We start from the raw sequence: 12,472 nt of genomic DNA, 5'->3' as shown, positions 1-12,472 counted from the left end.
TGGTTCTTTCGGTAAAGTCACGTAGAAGGGAAGTAATAAAATAATAAAAATAAAACATAATAAAACAATTCTCACGACGTTTCGGCCACAACGCAAGCAGCCGTCCTCAGGCGAAGAATGAGAACATTATCAAGCTAGGAGCTTATATAGGTGTAGACCTTAGAGTCGCGGCATCTCTTCAGAAAGGTGAGAGACTCGATTAGCTGTTGTCGGAAATATTTATTACAAGCGCATAAGCTGACCAAATTTGTGCTCCATTTAATCCGAAATATATGTGATCACCTAACAGTATAGTAGTTGCATATATTTACAACAGTGGGCAGTTTGATATATTTTGATTGGCTTGGCTCTGCTATCCACTTAGGGTGCAGAGTCTTCTGAGCGCAGGAAATTGTTATCACTTTTTCATGGACTTTTCTAATAAAACAAGATCAATACATTCTTTACCAACAATTTTAATTTTGTTCATTAATAAACTAGACTTCTTAAATTAAACATAATGTATACCTATTGTAGTGATTTTTGGTTCAGGGTAAAATTTATATTTTTGGATTATCCGCAATTTTTAATTATCAACGGCCATCCTCCCCATCATTAACACAGATTATCGAGTCTTCTGGACACATTTTTCATGACTAACTAGAGTAATAAAAAATATATGTTCAAAATTGTAGGAGTCAGATGACATCCCTGTCTCACCAAGGTGAACAGGAAAAGGCTTCGACTCCCAGCCATGCAGCTTTACCCAGTCCTTAATGATTGTGAGCAGAGAGTCAAGGACCTGGAAAGCATAAAGAACAACCCATTGCCAATGGGGAAACCATGAAACGGCACACAAGGGGTTTGGTGTTCAGCACCATACCCGGCCACCTTTGTATCCCCAGTGATATATCCACATCACAACAGGTATGCATTTTTAGCTGAGCCAAACTTGGCAACCCCAGAACTGGTTTAAATATTTGTCACTATTGGCCGCAAGTGGGAATCGAACTCTGGACGTTGGGTTAATAGGGCAGTGCGCTAACCGCTAAACTACAGCTCCCCACCCACCCAACCACCAACCCACCCAACCATCAACCCACCCAACCACCAACCCACCCAACCATCCACCCAACCAACCATGCACCCACACCCCCATCCATTCACCCACTCATACCCCCACTCACTCACCCAAGCACCCCCACACTCAGCAACCCATCCAACTTCTCACTCACCCACCCACCCACAACTACCCACAACTACCCACAACTACCCACTCACACCTTCATTCACCATCTCACCCACACAACAACTGCCATTCGCCACTAAGTGGCTGTGACGTCACCACGACGCTTGTGCCAGGCCATGTGCACCTCGAGGCCACGTGAAGTGTCGAACGCCCGCTGGCAGGAGGTCACGGGCAGACCGAGGTGCCACGGGTCTACTGACTGAGATGACCGAGATGACTGGCTGATGCACCACCTGTGCACCCTACTGTGCCAACTTGCTGTGCTTTAGCCACCCGGCGCTCCACTCGTTGTTTTGAGCGTCGCTCCTCCGCCCTCCGTTGTTGTTGGAGGGCGACTGCCTCCAACTGCCCAGTAGCATCCTTCACGAGCCTCCTCCATTGAGGCTGATCTTGACACCGCTGGTACCAGTCATCGGCAAGTCCACTCAGCTCCACGTCCTTCTGTACCACATCACTCCATCTCTTCTCTAGCCCGTGCCGTGCCCGTTTAGCCCCCTCGATCCGGCCGAACAAAAGCTGTTGAGGCATGCGGTGGCTGGGCATGTGGGTTACATGACCCAGCCAATGCAGCCTTGCCTGCCGGAGGAGCTCACCGATTGGACTTTGCCCAGATCTTTGCAAGATTTTTTGAGCTCTTACACAATCCAGCCTGGTTAAACCCAGGATGGATCATAGGCAGGCCAGCTTAAATGTTTCTAACTGGCGAAGATGCTCCATTAGGGGGGTCCACGTTTCGCAAGCGTAGAGAAGGGAGGGAATAACCGTGGCCGAGAAGACCTTAAGCTTCGTGCAGAGCGACAAATCAGGCAGCTTCCACACAGCGTTATGCAACCGATGAAATTATATTGCCGCTCGACTGATTCGGAGTGAGACCTCCGCTGCCAAACCGGAGCCGGTCATGAGCACGCTGCCCAGGTATGGGAAACTCTCCACTCTCTCTACTACTGCCCCATCACCGATTGGGAGTTGTGGGGGTGGAATGTCCGATGGTACAAAATACCCAGGCAGGTGCTTAGTTTTGGTGGGGCTGATGGTAAGGCCCCACCTCTTAGTGGCACGCTCCAGTCTCAGCAGTAGCATCCCCAACTCCTCCTCTGAATGAGCAGCTATTACCAAATCATCGACATACATAACGTGGTTGACCAATAGAGAGCCATCCCTTGATCGCACCCGGGCATCGATCAGCCTCCCATTATATCTGTACCAAATGGAACTTCCCCCGGTACAGCTTCACGAACTATGTGGTCAAAATAGATGTTAAATAATGTGGGAGCCAGAGGACATCCCTGTCGCACCCCAAGGTGTACAGGAAAAGGCTCTGACTCCCGGCCACGTAGTTTTACCCGGGCCCGCTCACCATCATGAAGTTCCTTAATGATCGTGAGCAGAGGGTCAGGGACTCCGAAAGCACGAAGAACAACCCAGAGCCCAGGCCTACTGATGGTATCATAGGCCTTGACCAGGTCAATAAAGCAGAGATGTAGGTCTTGTTGGAATTCCCTACACCTCTGCTGTAGCAGACGGACAGAAAATATGGCATCTGTGCAGGACCGCCCTTTCCTGAAACGACCCACTCACCCACCCACTCACCCATCCACCTACCCACTCACTCAAACACCCACCCACCCACAAACCCACCCATTCATCCACCAAACCAACCATCCACCCAGTCACTCACCCACCCACTCAGAAACTCACCCACCCACTCACTCACAAACTCACCCACCCATTCATCCACCAACTCAACCATCCACCCAGTCACCCACTCACCCACACAGCCACCCACCCACCCACTCACCCCACCCATTCACCCACCAACCCACCGACCCATCCACTTACCCACCAATCCAACCACTCACCCACCCACCCACTCACCCATCCACTCACCCACCCATCCAGTCACTCACAAACTCACCCACCCATTCATCCACTAACTCAACCATCCACCCAGTCACTCACCCACCCACTCACAAACTCACCCACGCATTCATCCACCAACTCAACCATCCACCCAGTCACTCACCCACTCACTCACCCACTCACCCAAACAGCACATCCACCACCACCCACCCACTCACAAACCCATCCACCCACTCACGCACCCATCCACCGACTCACCCACCCACCCACTCACCCATCCACCCACCCACTCAACCACGCACCCACCCACCCAGTCACTCACAAACTCACCCACCCATTCATCCACTAAATCAACCATCCACCCAGTCACTCACCCACCCACTCACAAACGCACCCACCCATTCATCCACCAACTTAACCATCCACCCAGTCACTCACCCACTCACTCACCCAAACAGCCACTCAGCCACCCACCCACCCAGTCACCCACCGACCCAACGACCCATCCACTTACCCACCAATCCACCCACTCACCCATTCACTCACCCATCCACCTACCTACTCACTCAAACACCCACCCACCCACAAACCCACCCATTCATCCACCAACCCAACCATCCATCCAGTCACTCACCCACCCACTCACAAACTCACCCACCCACCCACTCACTCACAAACTCACCCACCCATTCATCCACCAACTCAACCATCCACCCAGTCACCCACTCACCCACACAGCCACCCACCCACCCACTCACCCCACCCACTCACCCACCAACCCACCGACCCATCCACTTACCCACAAATCCAACCACTCACCCATCCACCAACTCACCCATCCACTCATCCACCCATCCAGTCACTCACAAACTCACCCACCCATTCATTCACTAACTCAACCATCCACCCAGTCACTCACCCACCCACTCACAAACTCACCCACGCATTCATCCACCAACTCAACCATCCACCCAGTCACTCACCCACTCACTCACCCACTCACCCAAACAGCACATCCACCCCCACCCACCCACTCACAAACCCATCCACCCACTCACGCACCCATCCACCGACTCACCCACCCACCCACTCACCCATCCACCCATCCACTCACCCACGCACCCACCCACCCAGTCACTCACAAACTCACCCACCCATCCATCCACTAAATCAACCATCCACCCAGTCACTCACCCACCCACTCACAAACTCACCCCCCCATTCATCCACCAACTCAACCATCCACCCAGTCACTCACCCACTCACTCACCCAAACAGCCACTCAGCCACCCACCCACCCAGTCACCCACCGACCCAACGACCCATCCACTTACCCACCAATCCACCCACTCACCCATTCACACATCCACCCCCACCTGCCCACTAACCCACTCACCCATCCACTCACTCACCCATCCACTAACTGAACCATCCACTCACTCACCCATCCACCCACTCACCCACCCACCCACCCATCCCCCCACCCACTCACCCATCCACCTACCCACCCATTCATCCACCAACTCAACCATCCACCCAATCACTCACTCACCCACTCACCCACTCATCCACTCACCCACACAGCCACTCAGCCACCCACCGACCCACTCACCGACCCATCCACTTACCCACCAATCCACCCACTCACCTAATCACCCATCTACCCACTCACCCACTCACTCACCCACTCACCCACACAGCCACTCAGCCACCCACCTACCCACTCACCGACCCATCCACTTACCCACCAATCCACCCACCCAGTCACTCACAAACTCACCCACCCATTCATCCACCAACTCAACCATCCACCCAGTCACTCACCCAGTCACTCACTCACCCACTCACCCAAACAGCCACTCAGCCACTCACCCACCCAGACACTCACCCACCCACTCACCCACCCAGTCACCCACCCACCGACCCATCCACTTACCCACCAATCCACCCACTCACCAATCCACCCACTCACCCACTCACCCATCCACTCACTCACCCATTCACTCATTCACTCACAAACTCACCCACCCATCCATCCACTAACTCAACCATCCATCTAGTCACTCACTCACCCACTCACTCACCCACCCACTAATACACCCATTCACCCAGTCACTCACCCATCCACCTAGTCACTCACCCATCCACCCAGTCACTCACCCACTCACAAACTCAGCCACCCATCCATCCAATAACTCAACCATCCACCCAATCACTCACCCACCCACTCACGCACCCACCCAACCACTCACTCAAAAACAGACAAAGATCCACCGTATAGCCTTAACAGACTGTAGAAGCAAGTGCTGTTAGCGAGCACCTATGAAGGCCGGAACGGTGCACGAGGGAGTGGGTGACCAGGATCACACCCGACCACCTTTGTCTCCAAAGTGGCGATGTTTGCACACCACACCAGATACTCATTTAAGGCTAAGTCGAACTTGGGGAGGCCCAGGACCGGTTCAGATGATCGTCACTGGTCTTGGCCATGAGCGGAAATCGAACCCGGGTCGCCAGGTTCATAGCGCATCGCGCTAACCACTACACGACCGCTCCCAACTAACCCACCCACTCACCCATAAACCAACTTACTCACTCACCCATCCACGCCCACTCACTCACCCACCCGTTCACTCACCAATCCACCCACTCACTCACCCACCCACCCACTCACTAACCCATCCATCCACCCACTCACCCACTCACCCACCCACCGACCCACCCACTCACCCACTCACCCACCCACCCAGTCACTCACAAACTCACCCACCCATTCATCCACCAACTCAACCATCCACCCAGTCACCCAGTCACCCACTCACCCACTCACCCAAACAGCCACTCAGCCACCCACTCAGCCACTCACCCACCCAGACACTCACCCACCCACCGACCCATCCACTTACCCACCAATCCACCCACTCACCCATCCACCTGTTGTATACTAACCCTTCTTCCAAAATTGATATATAATGAATGAAAACACACCAAAGCGCAGCAAACTGCAAAACACCAGGTGTTGTTAGGTAATGAACTGGAGGAGGGCTAGGATGGCAGAATTTGCAACCTTGCTTCAAGGAAAGATAAGGCCTGATGAACGGGCACATGTCACCCGTGCAGGCGGCAGAGACAGTGGGAGAGTCAGCCAGACATAGTTAAGGAAAAAAGCCCAACCATCCTGCATGGTTTTAAAGTAACGTCAAAATTCGAAATTCAACAACAGGGTAGGCTAAATTATCGATCCTCGCGCTCGCTCAAATTGGAGACCAGGCTGCGAGCTACATCAATGAACCATTGCCCATTTGCTAATCCAATACTGAATGTTAATATTACTGAAGTCAAAACAAATTCTATGACCTCAGCACATGGGCGAATAATAGGGCAGTGTCAACTCAAAGGCAATGGAAGGGAACAGAGGCGCCTTTGTCTAAATCACAACCACAGAAAGCCAGGAATCATCACTGATTGTGTGTTTAGGGATTCCGAGCTAATTGGAACACGTGCACACAGGGAGGAGGTAGAAATACGCCTTGTCCTCCTGCAGCTGAGGGAGCTGATTAAGAATAACACTCCCAGAGCAGAAGGTTGGATGACCACAGTGAGACGAGAATAAGAGTATTGTGTATCTCTCAAGGATGCAGACTCAGCTGAACAACAAGGCTGCGGGGGTCACCAGAAGTTCGCGTTCGCCTAGTTAAGACAAAAAGCTCAATTATTCTGTATTGCTATTAAAGTAACGTTAAAGTCGGAATTTAACAACAGGGTAGGCTAAAGTTATTGATATGAAATGTTATTTCCATACTTTAATACTTTATACAACTCGACCCGAAGCATATGCGGGATGAATCACCACCAGGTCGAATATAAAATACATAATAAAAGAGCGATGTTAAACCCAGGGTTGGAGAGAAAGGGAGATCCCGGCCGTCTTTGTATCCCCGCAGCGCGGGATAGGAGTGTGTATACGCTCGGGGGAACACCTCCACTTGAGTCAAGCACCACGATGGGAAACGACAGACCTTAGGTTACATACAGAATCATAGCTGTGAAATGGTAAGGGACAAATGTTAACTTAAAACTTTTAACCATTTCGTTGTGCGTCGGTGAGGGTCGGAGGGAGTGTTGCCCCTCCCTCCAGGTGGTGCAACACGGACAAAGACGCCTATAAGACGATTTGTAACGTCTGTGTTTTGGTTCATGAAGAAGGCCAGACAAGAGATAATATCGCACCCAGACAGAGAGACGACTTATGCACACAAGGACATACGGACGTACGGACACACACATGGACACACCTACCTACGGACAGATCCTGACACAGCAAAAATCGAAAGAAACCCCGCCTTGTGGGCAGGATCCAAAAGGGATTTTTCGGCATAAAAGAAAGGACCCTGAGCATTGGAAACCAGCTCGACCGGGAGGGTCGACTCAGGAGCGAGCTGCGACCAGCGGGTCGGCTCGACTCATCTTCAGCTCGACCGGGAGGGTCGACTCAGGAGCGAGCTGCGACCAGCGGGTCGGCTCGACTCATCTCCAGCTCGACCGGGAGGGTCGACTCAGGAGCGAGCTGCGACCAGCGGGTCGGCTCGACTCATCTTCAGCTCGACCGGGAGGGTCGACTCAGGAGCGAGCTGCGACCAGCGGGTCGGCTCGACTCATCTCCAGCTCGACCGGGAGGGTCGACTCAGGAGCGAGCTGCGACCAGCGGGTCGGCTCGACTCTTCAGCTCGTCTGGGACTCAGCCGAGTTCGATCGGCTCACCGGAGCCGGCTCTCGGGGCTCGACTCAAGCGGCTCCCCATCTCCTCTGCAGGCGGGCAAGACCCGCTTGACAGCTCAACTCGGCCTGCGTGGGTCAACCTCTGCCGAGTCGGAGGTCTCTGCTGCCGCCGGAGTGGTGAGAATCGCGGTTTGGCGACGAGGCTCCGTGCTCACCCTGGTCGACGACCCAACACTGCACGCTGCGAGCGAGCTGTGGGCGCCACCTACCGACCGGGTTCCGAACTGCGACAGCGTATCAACGAGCATCCGAACCAGTTCACCACGGTGACAGGGGAGCGACTGATACGTATGACGCGCACCGCCCCCTCACCACACGACCACCAGGCGTCTGTTTGACATAAAGAACCGACTCCGAACACTGACTATTCAAGACAACTCTTACCACTCAAACACACTCGAACCCATAAGCCATCCGTGGCTGTGAAGGCATCACAACGAGACCGAGTGATGGCCATCCGTCGTTTCTAAGTGTATTCGTAATTTTTATCTTTAATATTTAGTGGGCTGTACTCTTAATCTCATAAATTCCCAACAGATCCATCAACACGAATTGATTCTTGGCACCTCCTTCCGCCGAGCCACGCTCACGTGGGGAGTGGTGGCCCACCAGATCCTTATCAGGTGATCTGGTCCCCAATTAGTAAACTTGGTATAAGATAACGATCTTCGGAAAAGGAGCACCGTCGCAGGCCCTTACTCCGAGCCATTCTGTTGTCAGATAACCTGCCGATGTATCTGTTGAGATTGGTGCCTTTAAGAATAATAACTGTTTTTGATTGTGTTTTTTTTTTATCGCCGTATAATCTTTCAAGTATCTTTCAGTCATAATCGCCGCACGTACTCGCATCCTCTACAGAATATTCAACTGTCCCGTGACCCAAGGTGCTAACAACGTGATAAGGGTTGCGTATGATCAATAAGGAGTGCGGTACTGCGTGAACAATATTGAGTATAATCATTCATTAACGTTAAGGTTTTTCTTAGCATAGTATTTGCATATTTTAACGACTCTCTCTCTCACTAACAACCATCACGTTATGCGGGATCCATGTGCCGTTGTCAAAGTGAAATCAGACAATCGTTGATGATACTGTATTGATGCCGTGTTGACGTTCCGGGATTGAGAGTTCGCATACTATATCATAGTTGAGGTGGAATTAGTAATAAATTGATTAATACAGAAGTGGTTGTGTGATTCTTTCCTGAAATCTATGCATAAGATCTGCTTCTGCGTTGAGATCTGAACTTGGTGACCTTAATAAACACACTAATACATACTCAGTAAATGTTAAAGCGATAACGGGGTGAACCGGGGACCTAAAATATAACCACGAATACCCACTCTGGGAATGTTAAAGCGAGAATGAGACGAACCTAGACAACGATGCCGAGTTAATCTAAGTTAATCTTGCATACTTACACCACACCTGCATAACTGCATACGATTAATTGCCTTATTCCGATCGATAACCCACCCTCGTCACCGAGGCGGGGTCTGGTTATCATAACGACTTGCATTATCATAATTACACCCACTCGCATAATTACTACGATTACCTCTCGAATTGGCATAATTAAATGTGCATAATTACATAAATTAACATATTTCCGGATAATTACACATTTGGCCAAATTTCATTTGATTATTATTATTTTCACTGAATATTCATAACCCACATATACAACATAATAATTTCACCCACGCACGCATACAACATAACAAATTTTGATAACCAACATATACAACACACCCCCACCCGCCCACTAACCCACTCACCAATCCACCCACTCACCCATCCACTCACTCACCCATCTACTTATTCACCCATCCACCCACCCACTCATCCATTCACTCTTTCACTCACAAACTCACCCACCCATCCATCCACTAACTCACCCATCCATCTCGTCACTCACTCACCCACTCACTCACCCACCCACTAATACACCCATTCACCCAGTCACTCACCCATCCACCCAGTCACTCACCCACTCACAAACTCAGCCAACCATCCATCCACTAACTCAACCATCCACCCAATCACTCACTCACTCACCCACTCACCCACTCATCCACTCACCGACACAGCCACTCAGCCACCCACCTATCCACTCACCGACCCATCCACTTACCCACCAATCCACCCACCCAGTCACTCACAAACTCACCCACCCATTCATCCACTAACTCAACCATCCACCCAGTCACTCACCCAGTCACTCACTCACCCAAACAGCCACTCAACCACTCACCCACCCAGACACTCACCCACCCAGTCACCCACCCACCCAGTCACCCACCCACCGACCCATCCACTTACCCACCAATCCACCCACTCACCCATCCACCCCCACCCGCCCACTCACCCACTCACCAATCCACTCACCCACTCACCCATCCACTCACTCACTCATCCACCCACTCACCCATTCACTCATTCACTCACAAACTCACCCACCCATCCATCCACTAACTCAACAATCCATCTAGTCACTCACTCACCCACTCACCCACCCACTAATACACCCATTCACCCAGTCACTCACTCATCCACCTAGTCACTCACCCATCCACCCAGTCACTCACCCACTCACAAACTCAGCCAACCATCCATCCACTAACTCAACCATCCACTCAATCACTCACTCACCCACTCACGCACCCACCCAACCACTCACTCAAAAAAAGACAAAGATCCACCGTATAGCCTTAACAGACTGTAGGAGCAAGTGCTGTTAGTGAGCACCTATAAAGGCCGGAACGGTACACGAGGGAGTGGGTGCCCAGGATCACGCCCGACCACCTTTGTCTCCCCAGTGGCGATGTTTGCACACCACACCAGATACTAATTTAAGGCTAAGTCGACCTTGGGGAGGCCCACGACCGGTTCAGATGATCGTCACTGGTCTTGGCCATGAGCAGAAATCGAACCCGGGTCGCCAGGTTCATAGAGCATCGCGCTAACCGCTACACGACCGCTCCCAACTAACCCACCCACTCACCCAGTGACCCACTCACCCACCCACTCACCCACTTACTCACCCACCCACGTAAAGCCGACACGCGGTGTTTTGTGACCAACACCACACCAGACCGCCGTTGTCTCCCCGGTAGCGATGTTTACGACACACCGAACACGCTACTTATTTAAGGCTAAGTCGACTGAGGGGAGCCCCAGGGCCGGTTAAGTTAATCGTCACTCGTGTTGGTGGTCGTGAGCGGGAGTCAAACTCAGGTCGTTGGGTTCGTAACGCACCACGCTCATGACTGCGCCACCAAATGCACTCACCCACTCGCTCACCTGTCCACTCACCCAAGACACCACACAGCATGAACAAGCTGGTGGTGCAAGTGCTGATAGCGAGCATCTATGACGGCCGGAACCGTGGCACACGGAGGGGTGGGTTGCCAGCACCACGCCTGGCCGCCTTTGTCTCCCTAGTGACTCCGTCTACACATCGCACCAGACAATCGTCACCGGTGGTAGCCGTGAGCGGGACTCGAACTCGGGTCGCCGGGTTCATAGCGCAGCGCGCAAGACGCCACTCTCCTCCTCCACACCCCCTCACCCGCTCTCCCACCCGCCCCCTCACCCCCTCACCCGCTCACTCACCCGCCCCCTCACTCACCCGTCCCCTCACTCACCCGCCCCCTCACTCACACGCCCCCTCACTCACCCGTCCCCTCACTCACACGCCCCCTCACTCACACGCTCACTCACCCGCCCCCTCACCCCCTCACCTGCTCGCTCACCCGCCCGCCCCCTCGCCCACCCGCCCGCCCACCCCCTCGCCTCCTCACCCGCCCCCTCACTCACCCGCCCCCTCACTCACCCGCCCCCTCACTCACCCGCCCCCTCACTCACCCGCCCCCTCACTCACCCGCCCCCTCACTCACCCGCCCCCTCACTCACCCGCCCCCTCACTCACCCGCCCCCTCACTCACCCGCCCCCTCACTCACCCGCCCCCTCACTCACCCGCCCCCTCACTCACCCGCCCCCTCACCTGCTCGCTCACCCGCCCGCCCCCTCGCCCACCCCCTCGCCCACCCCTCGCCTCCTCACCCGCTCACCCGCTCACCCGCCCCCTCACCCCCTCACTCACCCGCCCCCTCACCCACTCACTCACCCGCCCCCTCACTCAGCCGCTCACGGGCCCCCTCACTCACCCGCTCACCGCTCACTTCTGACTTCCGCTTCCTGTGACGTTCGGCCCGCGAATAAACAGTCGGTGACGCGCTACAATTAACATAATTATTTAATTTAGCCTGCGAAAATTTACATAATATATGTTTGTGACGTCATGCTGATTAAAAATAAACGACGACGTTCGCCACTCAGAACCAATAATCTTTAGACTGCGGGAGGAATCCGATGAGCTAGGAAGCTCTATTTTGACAGATGTTCAGTATGGGCACGGGGTCAGCAGGTTACAACGGCAACACAATATTACTGGACATATGTGAACAAGAGCTTTATAGCTCATCGTATTCCTCCAGTATAAAGATGCGTTAATTAATATTTTACTTATATTGGACATCTGTAAAAAAAATTTGCTTTATAGCTCATCAGAGTCCTCCAGTCTAAATATTCTGATTATAAA

At 52.8% G+C, this 12,472-nt stretch overlaps 1 protein-coding gene across 6 annotated transcripts in view; it reads right to left on the bottom strand.

Moving 5' to 3' along the window:
* The window catches only part of LOC144737856 (uncharacterized), a 55,552-nt gene extending 43,476 nt beyond the window's left edge, over positions 1-12,076 (bottom strand). The window contains exons 1-2 of one of the 6 annotated variants that reach the window (XM_078620724.1): positions 11,172-11,421; positions 700-781 (exon numbers count right to left, since the gene is read on the bottom strand). The gene's annotated coding sequence lies outside the window, so the exon portion shown is untranslated. Of the gene's footprint in view, positions 1-699; positions 1,032-11,171; positions 11,422-12,038 lie in introns of those variants that run through there. The other 5 variants (XM_078620725.1, XM_078620729.1, XM_078620727.1 and 2 more) reach the window with 5 other exon arrangements.
* Between the last annotated feature and the right edge of the window lie 396 nt (positions 12,077-12,472).

Source organism: Lampetra planeri, chromosome 74 (assembly GCF_965212315.1).
Source record: "Lampetra planeri chromosome 74, kcLamPlan1.2.h2, whole genome shotgun sequence".
Lineage (NCBI taxonomy): Eukaryota > Metazoa > Chordata > Hyperoartia > Petromyzontiformes > Petromyzontidae > Lampetra > Lampetra planeri.
Note: the sequence above shows the minus strand (reverse complement) of the source record. Positions and strands in the feature narration are given on the sequence as shown.